The 12,238-nt window shown below is 40.7% G+C and overlaps 1 long non-coding RNA gene across 2 annotated transcripts in view; it reads right to left on the bottom strand.

The window, feature by feature from the left end:
* Nucleotides 1–1,950: 1,950 nt before the first annotated feature.
* The window catches only part of LOC119627072 (uncharacterized), a 316,279-nt gene continuing 305,991 nt past the window's right edge, over nt 1,951–12,238 (bottom strand). For both annotated transcript variants that reach the window (XR_012095487.1, XR_005243110.2), the window contains exon 3: nt 1,951–3,079. This is a non-coding gene — a long non-coding RNA (uncharacterized lncRNA). The remainder of the gene's footprint in view (nt 3,080–12,238) is intronic.

Genomic DNA, 12,238 nt, shown 5'->3' on the forward strand with positions numbered 1-12,238 from the left:
CTCTGTATGGGCCCAATGTAACAATAAGGGTCCTTAAAAGGGCAAGAGGAACTCGGACCCACAGAGACAGCAGTGTGAGAAGAATCAGCCTAGTGTTGCTGGTTCTGAAGGTATCTGAAGGGGCCATGAGCCAAGGAAGGTAGGCCACCTTTAGAAGCTGCAAAAGGCAAGAGAATGGATTCTCCCCTAAAGCCTCTAGAAGGCAAGAGCAAACCTGCCAAACTTAATGTTAACCCAATGAGACTCATTTCAGACTCACAGAACAATAAGACCACACATTTATGTTGGTTTAAGCCACCAAATCTGTGGTACAGTTTGAGTACCTCTTACTTACTATGCTTGAAACCAGAAGTGTTTCGGATTTCTTTTTTTCTTTTTTTTATTTTGAAGTATTTGCATATACATAATGAAATATGTTGGGGATTGGACCTCAGTCTAAACAAGAAATTCATTTATGTTTCATGTACACATTATCCACACAACCTGAATGTAGTTTTATACAATATTCTTACTAATTTTGTGCATAAAACACAAATATGTTTCATGAACGAAATTCAGGTGTGGATGTTTCCACTTGTGGCCTCATGTCAGCACTCAAAAAGTCTCAGATTGTGGAGCATTTTGGATTTTGGATGTTTCAATTAGGGATGATCAACCTTTCTTACAGCAGCCTAGAAAATAATATACTCCCTACTTCCTTATTCTGCTCTTCCTCAGCCAGATGAGTGTCACTCTGATGGAGGCTGTCTTCAGCAAAAGTAGCATCTTGGTCCACTTCTGCCAAGTGGTTACAGCTTTTAGCACCTGCAAAATTGAGTTAGTGGAACTCCAAGTTTCTCATGATTTCATTTTCCATAGCATCAGTGGGAAGTACACATAAGAGTATCACGGAGCCAAACTCATACCAGCATTGTTTAGATGTCACAAATAAATCCCCAGCTTCTGAATCACCTACTGCATGCAGAGTCAGGTTTTCAGATCCTAGCGCCTAATTCGAAGAGTGACCCAGGCTCACGATACTATCTCCAGCCACAAATGCTTAATACTGACTGAGAAAAAGGAGGAAACATTTTTGGCTTTAGTTCTGCCAGGAGGGTATTGTGTCTGTCCTGGGGTCATTATCTAAAACCAGTAAGGAGAAATCTTCTATTGAGAGGTTAACTGTGACCTCCTGATTTCTTGAAGGAAAAAATAAATCCATCTATCATACAGCCCCCCTAGGAGTAGCATTTGGGATTATCCTGACTTTTTATAAGAGTTAGACAGTTGCAGGTGGATATTCCCTCTTAGGGTCTGTCCCTCTGAAATTCCAACCCCATTTTGAGCTGTATGTTCTTTAACTCAAAACCAAATAGTGGCAGACCCTGTCTAGTGAGTCTCTCACGAGGATGTTTCCTCACATGTATAACTTTTATAAACAGTCAGCTCTCCCAACTGCCTTGCTTTCTCTATGCCATTCTTCACCCCCAGCAAGATTCCAAAGCCTGTTGTATTTTCATGTACTAGTGGCTACTGATCTTACCTCTTGCTCTTGAGTTACCTAGGCACACGAAGCTTATCTCTTAAAGGTAGTCATCCTCGTGTTCCACATCTCTCTGTTCAAAATCACCTTTAGCAAATTCATGAACTTCCAAAAGCATGTGTACCTCCAGAGGCCAGCAAGAATCAACACGCCCCAGACCATGTACTCTCCCTGAAAATCTTCTCATCTCTCAGTGTTTGAATTTTTCAGGCCTTGACTAACTCGTTCTGTTTTTCTGGCAGCAAAATGTCTTTCTTTTCTCTTTTTTTTTTTTTTTTTTTTTTTTTTTAATCACAGAAGGATTTGTCTGAGTGCTCTGGTTCCCCTGTTTTCCTTTTCTTCCTTCTCAGCAGACTGAGTGAAGTTTAAAATGTTTAACCTACTTTCCAAGTTGCTTCTCTTTCTTCTTAACCACATGTGGAGCTAACCCTGTTAGCTAGATCACTCTGCTTTCCTTCCTTTCTCTTTGCTCTTGGGCCAGGCACACATGCCTCCAGCTTCTGTCTCATGGTGTCCCCAGCATGAGAGAAAGAAATTCAGTCTGTTCCAGATCTGCCAAAAATAAACGCAGCCCACCACATGGATGGTCTCTTCCTGCAGTCTACAGTAAATCTAGGCCCAGTTTAAATCTTATTGATGTTTCTTGCTGAAACTGAGAATGCAATCTTCCCTGAATCCATCAACTTCATACATTTCCTAGCCATATCCCTCATAGCACATGCCTTATCTGTTTCCCCACAAGTCACTGTGCTACCTTGAAGTATGCTCTTCTGGTATTCACCTTAACAATCTGACCATCTCATGTAATCTCATGTAGCTGTCTCGGGTTTTAGGGTGGTATCTCCTTTGCTCTTATGACTGGCTCCCCACTTACTACTAAGAGAAGGTCTCTCAACGGTGCTTAAGGCAGCCTTCCTCTGGGAAAACATTCTAGTTCCCTCTCTGAAAAGATACTGCCTAATAGTTGCCAAAATTTAGGGAAGAAATATAGGCTCCATTCTAGTAACGACTAAATCATCCTCTTTATTTTTAGTTATTCCTTTGAAAGTAATTAGATACAGCAAGATCCTTTCCCATTCGTATCTGTGCGTTTTGTAAGTTCTCAGTCTTTGGGTTAAGAAAATGCCTCTCTTGCTCCATTTCAATCAACACAGATTCCTTCATTTCTTTCCCCACATTTCCACTGCTCCTCTCTGACTTGACAACAAAAACTTGTCATTTTTAAAACTAATTCTGCTCCCATTCCTGAAAACAGTCTGCTTCACACATGGGCTGTTTTAATTTTTTTTTCCCATCTCATAGGCTTTCAGTCTCAATCCACCAAAATGACACATTACTGATCTAGGAAGAAATCCTATTTCTTTTTATCTTCTCATTGACTAAAAATGCAACATTTCTCTGTCATTGATCTCAGCACGGATCTCTGAAACCCATACTCATGTTCAGGGCTTCTGAAGGGAACAATCTAGAACATACCTGGGAGTCATGTGGGCAGGAGTGACTCCACCTCTGGAAGCTGAATGAATGCAAGTCTCCTGGGAAAAGTTTCCTCTTCTCCTAGGATGAAATTCAAAACAAAACAGAGACAATATTTGAAAATGCTACTCTAGTACTCTGTCAAATCCCAAGTATTAACAATCTCCGGGCCAAAACATCACACAGTAATGTTTTATAGGTGCAATTCAGCTTCATTTTTGTAACTTAAAGTCCCGGTAATAAAATGTCTGCCTGTCACTGCAATGCTATGGCATCCACACACAATCTACTGCAAACTTCTCGGCCTAAGGGGTGCCAAGGTTTGGCATATCAGCTCATTTGAGCAAATATGCAGACTTTCTGTAAGGAAACTTTCTTCCTAAAGAGGACAAAAGTGGTTGATGTTCAAATACTATCACATTCCCCCTTCCTGTCTAACAATCTAGTAAATAGAAGGATGAGATGGTGAACTTGGATTTGAGATTGCTGAAACACAACGTCCTAATCTACGCCTCACCTAAGTGATACAGCTGGACGCACAAGCAGGTTCACCTTGACATACACACGTGGTCTTAGACTGAAAAGTTGGAACAGGGTGTCTCTCCACAGTGTGAATAGGACCAGCTCAGATGAGCTTAATTCATTGAAAAATAAAGCAAAGAGGAACCCCCCACTGCCCTTCTTACTATTTCAAGAGACTTCCAGGGAAAGAACGCTTTGGCCTAAAAAGATAGCTCTCCAGGTGTGGCCCCTTGTTAAGCATCAGCATCTCCTGGCAACTCGTTAGAAATGCAAATTTATTAGTCTCCCAACCCAGGCCCACCATATCAGAACCTCTGGGGGTGAGGCCCAGCAGTCTTTAGTTTAACACGCCCTCCAGGTGATTCTTATGCACACCAAAATTGGAGAACAACTGGCCATAGTTATACTAATCAGGCTAGTTACTTCTGCACAAGTAAAGAGGAATGAGCAGGGGAAGAAATAAACCCACTCCAAAATGTTCTTATCATGGAGAGAAAAAGAGAAATACTCTTAGCTACATTGTGAATATCAGATCTTCTCCTTTCTATTAGATGATCTTGGAGCAACATAAATGTATGAGAAACTCATTTAGAAACAACCTTAATGATTGAATCAATCTTTTCACTATTGTGCAGTGTCCCCATTGCTCCTAGGATTATTTTCCTAAAAATCAAATCAGGCATTCCATCTTACTCAAAGATTGTGGTGAGCTCCCTATTTCCTATGGGGTAAAGTCTAAACTATCTACAGGAAGAAAAAAGACCAGTCACAAGCTTGCCCCAAAACATCTTGACCTAATTTAAACGCATCTTTCATTGTATACCTCAAATGAAATAAGCGACTTTGAATAAAGAAGCAAAAGAAGGAAAGAATCTTCACCCTCGACAGCAGTTTCTTGTATCAGAAGCCCCCAGAAGCAGATTAGCAATGCAGAGGCTCAGGTCCATCCCCAAAGATTCAGCTACAGAAGCTCTGGAATTGGCCTACGCATCTACATCTTGTCAACGGCCTCAAGTGAGTCAGCTGTAGGTGTCTGTAGATTACCTGTTGAAAAATCTTGCTCTCCATATTTAATAACTGTGATGTCTGCCATACACTAGACTTTAAGCAAGTGCCTATTAACAGAGTGATGCCACAGTAATCATTTCCACTTTTGGATATTTCCTTTTTATAAAACACTGTAACCTCCCTCTTCAAACTATTCTGACATCTCACAACATGCAAATAATATTTTTTACACATCTAAAACATACAGTGAGGACAAATGGAATCCATAGCCCTTTTTACTGTGGTGTCTAGTACTTAAATGCCTTAAAATTTGAAAGGGAAGGACTCCAGAGATGGCACACCATTGTACCTGAAGGAACAAAGTCAGTAGAATTCCAGACGCATCGATAAATCTGCTTTCATTAATGTCTTTATTTGGGCTCCTTTCCCAAGGAGGGCTTCCATGTCTAACTTTAGATAGCTATTCATAGCTGTTCTGTCAAAGCACAGCAGAGATCACTCCTTCTCTTAATTTTGCCATTAACTTTTTTTTTGTTCCTCTGCAGAGTCTCAGAACAAATACATTCTGTTTGCATGAATAATGCATCATGTTTCCAGGTACAAAGGAGAAGTCTAAGTCTGCACAGCTGTAAAAGGAAACTTCATCTTTTCCCAATGTTTTAGCATCAAAGAGCTTGGGATTCATTTGAAAAAAGAAATTGTAATTGTTGTTAATCTTTTGAAATTGTTTTCCTTCCACATTCAGCATTTTAAATCAACCAAACATACACTTTTTCTTTTTTTTAATCAAGGATTAAAAGTCAGAAGGCTGGATCCTAGTTTTGGGTTTGCTACTAGCTGCTGCATGACTTTGAGCAAAACATTTGACCCCTCTGAGACTTAGTTTTCCTATCAGCAAAATGGGCCAAATGTGGCTGAGAACTGGGTGATTTCTAAAATCCTTTTGCTCTACATAGTGAAGAAAGGAGACATGAACTGCTATGTTCAAATCCAGATTGTCTGAAGCAGGTCTTATTCTAATGTGGATGATCTTACTCCTAGATACTTCACTACTTAGACAAAAATTTCAGGCTGAGACACTTGCACATACAAGATGTTAGGAGTTGAAGAAAATAAATTTTAATAGAATCAGAACAACTTAATTGCCTGAGTAAAGAATTGCCATAGTCCTTGCTAGTGTCTAGATATTTTTTATCCTCTCCCAAATTTATCTGTTGAAATCTAATCCTAATGTGATAGTATTAAGAGATAAAATTTCTGGGATCAGTGCCCTTATTTAAAAAAAAAAAAAAAAAAAAGAAAGAAAGAAAGAAAAAAGAATAAAAAGGCTTCAGAGAGCTCCTTACCCCTTCTGCCATGGGAAGATAGTAAGAAAACGCCATCTATGAACCAGGAAATGGGCACCTGCCAGACATGAAATCTGCTGGCACCTCGATCTTGAAATTCCCAGCCTCCAGAATGGTGAGCAATAAATCTGTTACCTATAAGGCACCCCAGTTACAGTATTTGTTATAGCAGCCCAAACAGAGTAAGTTCTTAAGCTTCTCTCATCTTCATTTCAAGAGAGAATGTTGAAGCTTATCTTGGATCTGGAAACTGTTAACCTGGGATAAAAATGTAACCATGAATTAAAAAACCCTGAAGTCGGTGGTTGCTGACCAAATGTATGAATTTGGCTCCTTGTTTATGCCATTAATGGCAGATTGGAAGACTGTGCAGAAACTGTTTCATTTTAGTTCTCCAGGTTCATCTAATATAGGTAATTAAGATTCACTGCCTAATTAACTTCAAATGGCTATACAGAGAATAACATAATTCTGCTCGTTTCTAAATATCAAGGTTTATCCATATAGTTAAAAACAAAATTATGTATAACCAAAGGTCTCATTATTTGTTCACATTACATTGTGAGTGATGTGCCATCCTCTTAGGACCATAGAATATCCATGTTGTGCCTTCCGTTTATAAAGAGAGAACAAGAGGATCCCAGAGGTTAATGACTACAGCAGGCCTCCCAGAGAGTTGGTGACAAAGGCAGGTCTTCAAGAAGTTCTCAGGGTAGATTAGTACTCTTTCAAGTTTGTTATTTAAAGGATAACTAATTCATCCTCATTTTTGTAGAGAGAAATTATTTCTGTTTTATTGTTCGTGGTTTACTGAGCAATTTCAGATCAAGTACCTTTTTGACATTGGGCAACAGTGGGGCAGGACTGGTGAGAAAGGAGGGAGAGTCTTCTTTTTTTTTCAGATTTACTCAAATACAATTTATTTATTTTTAACAACATATCAACAAGGCAAGCGAAACTCTTAGCCCTGTTATTCATGAGAAGATGACTTACAAAGACACATTATAAGAATAAATTAAGTCAGAAAGAGTGTTGTCTAGAGTTTATTGAGTTCTGAACAATTTGTAACAGACAAGGTATAGTAAGCATGTTCCCTCCAGGGTGTTAAGGGGTTGAGGGGCAGGTGGGAGGGTAAGCCCTAGGATGGGGCTGGGGCTACATGTAAAGGGAGCCAGTCAGAGGGGCCAGGAGTACCAGGGTCAAGGAATTGAGCACAGCCATATCCTAGGGGTACCCAATACCAAGCTGGAGAAACTGAGTTCAGCCATCAGCTTCGAAGGGTGTCCCCCAGCCAGTACCAGGAAACAAAGTCCAACATGTCAGAAGCCAGGCAGATCCTGGGGAATTAGAGAAATATGAAAAAATCAAGTTTATTGCTAGACACATATCTAGAATATCTATGACTTATTTACAAATTCCTGGCCCCTTGAGGTTGGCATAGGAATGAATGAATCTATGGAGGGAGGCAGATTATCTGTCAGAATATTTTTTTTTAAAGTGTAATTACAGGTCATGTCACAATATTGGCAGGAATGAGAGTCACTTTGGAATCCTAAGGGTGACCTACTCAGAGGGTGGTCATTAGGTTCACCTTCTTGAGAAAAAAATAGCTAATGGGAACCTTTGCATTTTAGTTTCCAAAAAGAAATATTATCTTCAGGAAGAGAAAAGGATGGAGAATCTGGGTTCTTGATGTAGTAAGTGCTTGAACAAGTCTTAGCTCAGCCATTTGAAGAGGTAGCCATGTGGGAAGGCTGAAATGGTTAATCAGTACAGCTATAACTCTTTGTTTTCTGACAGATGGCATGAGAGACAGGAATATAATAGGACCAGCAGTAGACCCAGACTCTGACCTGGGTGCTACGACTCCTGATAGCTTCAGTATTCTGCTAGAGGGACTTGCCCTCCACCTCCCTACACACCATCCAACATGCCTAATGCGCCATGCCCAATAAGTGGCAGCATTACCATTGACCTTCCTTCACCCAAATCTCTGCTGAGTGAACTTTACAGTGCCTTTGCCAGTTTGATTGTCACCTCTTTCTAAGTACTAGGGAGTGGGCAGCCCCAAGGTGAAGTCTCATTACAGCAGAAATTGATGATGCCCTGACTCTGCAGCTACTAAGGGAAGAGGACTTGAAACATTTATCGTGCCTGGACGCAACTCACCAAGTTGACCTCCTTCTTAACCACCACTTTGCGAAATAGAAACGAATGCCCTTCTCCTGCCACCTTCATCCTCAAGACCCAAGACAAAGAGGAGAAAGAAACTGTATAGAGCTTTTACTCATTATTGATTGGAGAGTTTTGGGGGCCTGATGAGAGGGGGGCATGCAGAGAGACTGATCATTGGTATTCTACAGATACAATGGACATGACAAGTGTGTTCCTTTACCATGCAGAGGTCACCCCATTTCAGAGTGAACTAATTAATTAATTAATTAATGGATTAAGAAATTAGTATGTTCATGTTGTTTTGTCCTGTTTTAAAGGTGCTGTTAGGGCACGTTAGTTCTTGATTTTAACCATTCTTGTTTCTGCAAGATGTAGCATTAGCATCACTAGCTGCTGTCGGCCTTGGCTACAACCTCAAAAAGGATTTATCAAATGCAAGCTGATTGGATCTGAGCCATTTCCTAAGGATGCAGAAGATCAGGCCTAGAGCCCACAGTTTCTGTAACAGGCTCGCTATGAGCCCTGTGTTACTGATATGTCAGCACTCAGCGCTTAATCAAGTTTGGTGGCCATTTGGAAAAGGCAAGCTGAGGAAAGAGCAATCCCTAGATTTCCCATCAAGAAACCCAGATTCTAAAGCACATTCCCGTTTATTAATCCATGAGGACTCAACGGGAAAGTAAGGAAAGAGCCTTGTCTTTTGTTTTTTAGTTCTCAAAACACACCCCACCACAGGAACTCAGTAAAGCAAAGAGGAGGGACTAGAGAGCCAGGGATGGAAGAAAAAACGGCTGGTTTCCCTCATGAACTAGCTATGGCAACTATACAGGGCTGTATAAGCTTAAGAGCTCTGTGGGATAAAGTTTAGCCCCAAAATGCATAATTTGAAGTTGAGTAAAAAATTGGACAGTCTCGCCTGGAAGGAGCCACACAGGACTTTCCTGTGTAGAACAACACTCAGTTCATGCCACTCCTGTGCTGGGTCACAGCCCCTCTTCTTTGGTACTGGGACACGAGAGGTTGTTTTCCTTGGGTCTCTCTGGTCCAGGATCTACTGAGATGTAAACCTCTTGGTGGCAAAGCAGGTTTGCAAGTCATAAACTGTTTCCACTGTTTTAGGAAAAAACAGAGCTGAAGTCACAGGAACCAGACTCAAGAGGGGACTGTGACTGGCTGGGAGGCAAAGGTGGGTATTTATTGGCAATAAGATGCAAAGCCCGGCCAGGGTTCCCAATGCCTAACCACATTCAGAGCTTTTGTTAATCTTTAAAGAGAACACGTTCTTAATCAATGTGTTAGGCTTTAGGCAGCATGAGTGAGTGGCCAAGAGAACAGACTCTACAACCAGACTGTTTGAGTTCAAATCATGGCTTTGTTTCCATCTAGCTCTAAACCTCAACAAGCCACTTAACTTCTCTGTGGATCTGGGGGTGAAAACAGTGCCTACCTTGTAGGATTGTTGGTAAGGCATTGAGGATGGTAACAGGTATATTCTAAGAACTTGGTAACTGTTTGCTCTCACGACTCCTTCCAATTGTGCCCAGGTCAAACTCTTGAATCAAAATCAGGTCATTGTAATGAAACAGGCATTGGTTAAGTATCAGCCATGTCCTCAAACAATATCTTATCTAACCTCAGACAGTTCAGTCTCCACAGTGACTCTGTGAGGAAATAATTATTTTCCTGGATATGGGTTTAAAAACTAAAGTTCTAATTGGTGTTCACAGTGGCTCAGCTGATAGAAGCTGGATTCTAGAGTCAACCCAGGCCTTTTTCTTGAAAAACAACATAAGCAAGAGACATGTTTGCTAACACAGATATCCAAAACTCAGGAGGATCTATACAGACGACACAGTTGTTTCTGAAGGAGGTCTGAGCCTGACTCCAATAACATTCTGGAAATAAAATAGTCAGTAGATTGAGACAGAATATGGTGCCACAACCACAAAGGCAAGATAAAGGCCTCAAGCCTGGATCACTAGGCATGGGAGCTGTAGGCAGGGAGTTCTTTGATAGAGGAATTTAAAATGTTGCTTATAATCTTTAATTAAAGATAAAGGCTGAAAGCTCAAGCATCTCATCTTCTATTAAACATAACCTTCAGACTTTGCTAACTGAGTTGGAAAAACATCCAGCTCAAAACCCTTAACATATCCGGGGATGTCAGACTTTTGCATTTTGCTGAAAACCAAGTGATGAAGGGTCCAGTCTTTGAGGAAGACTTGATGATGCCTGTGAACTCCAGACCCACCAGGAGTGAGGCCCCAGCAAGGACGCCTCCTGCTTCTCAGGCCATGGATTCGATGGTGGGAGACTGCCTCTGGGGGTTTGAGAAAGAAGCAGCCAGGTGCAGCAGGAATTACTAGTTAAGCCTTCCTATTCCTCAGTGATTTCTCTAATGAAGCCCTCTGTATGCCAAAAGAAGAAGATATTTTTATTCCTTGTTTTATGCACTTGCCTAATGCATAGAGGGCTGGCTCAGGGAACACCACTCTCCTGCTTCCTGACTCTGCTGGGGCAGACAGAAATCATTATATGCTTTAATTTCATTTTATTATTATTATTATTATACTTTAAGTTCTAGGGTACATGTGCATAATGTGCAGGTTTGTTACATATGTATACTTGTGCCATGTTGGTGTGCTGTACCCATCAACTCGTCAGCACCCATCAACTCGTCATTTACATCAGGTATAACTCCCAATGCTATCCCTCCCCCCTCCCCACTCCCCATGATAGGCCCCAGTGTGTGATGTTCCCCTTCCCGAGTCCAAGTGATCTCATTGTTCAGTTCCCACCTATGAATGAGAACATGCGGTGTTTGGTTTTCTGTTCTTGTGATAGTTTGCTAAGAATGATGGTTTCCAGCTGCATCCATGTCCCTACAAAGGACACAAACTCATCCTTTTTTATGGCTGCATAGTATTCCATGGTGTATATGTGCCACATTTTCTTAATCCAGTCTGTCACTGATGGACATTTGGGTTGATTCCAAGTCTTTGCTATTGTGAATAGTGCCGCAATAAACATACATGTGCATGTGCCTTTATAGCAGGATGATTTATAATCCTTTGGGTATATACCCAGTAATGGGATGGCTGGGTCATATGGTACATCTAGTTCTAGATCCTTGAGGAATCGCCATACTGTTTTCCATAATGGTTGAACTAGTTTACAATCCCACCAACAGTGTAAAAGTGTTCCTATTTCTCCACATCCTTTCCAGCACCTGTTGTTTCCTGACTTTTTAATGATCGCCTTCTAACTGGTGTGAGATGGTATCTCATTGTGGTTTTGATTTGCATTTCTCTGATGGCCAGTGATGATGAGCATTTTTTCATGTGTCTGTTGGCTGTATGAATGTCTTCTTTTGAGAAATGTCTGTTCATATCCTTTGCCCACTTTTTGATGGGGTTGTTTGTTTTTTTCTTGTAAATTTGTTTGAGTTCTTTGTAGGTTCTGGATATTAGCCCTTTGTCAGATGAGTAGATTGCAAAAATTTTCTCCCATTCTGTAGGTTGCCTGTTCACTCTGATGGTAGTTTCTTTTACTGTGCAGAAGCTCTTTAGTTTAATCAGATCCCATTTGTCAATTTTGGCTTTTGCTGCCGTTGCTTTTGGTGTTTTAGACATGAAGTCTTTGCCCATGCCTATGTCCTGAATGGTACTACCTAGGTTTTCCTCTAGGGTTTTTATAGTATTAGGTCTAACATTTAAGTCTCTAATCCATCTTGAATTAATTTTCATATAAGGAGTAAGGAAAGGATCCAGTTTCAGCTTTCTACTTATGGCTAGCCAATTTTCCCAGCACCATTTATTAAATAGGGAATCCTTTCCCCATTTCTTGTTTCTCTCAGGTTTGTCAAAGATCAGATGGCTATAGATGTGTGGTATTATTTCTGAGGACTCTGTTCCGTTCCATTGGTCTATATCTCTGTTTTGGTACCAGTACCATGCTGTTTTGGTTACTGTAGCCTTGTAGTATAGTTTGAAGTCAGGTAGCGTGATGCCTCCAGCTGTGTTCTTTTGACTTAGGATTGTCTTGGAGACGCAGGCTCTTTTTTGGTTCCATATGAACTTTAAATCAGTTTTTTCCAATTCTGTGAAGAAACTCATTGGTAGCTTGATGGGGATGGCATTGAATCTATAAATAACCTTGGGCAGTATGGCCATTTTCACAATATTGATTC

Source organism: Chlorocebus sabaeus, chromosome 14, assembly GCF_047675955.1.
Source record: "Chlorocebus sabaeus isolate Y175 chromosome 14, mChlSab1.0.hap1, whole genome shotgun sequence".
Lineage (NCBI taxonomy): Eukaryota > Metazoa > Chordata > Mammalia > Primates > Cercopithecidae > Chlorocebus > Chlorocebus sabaeus.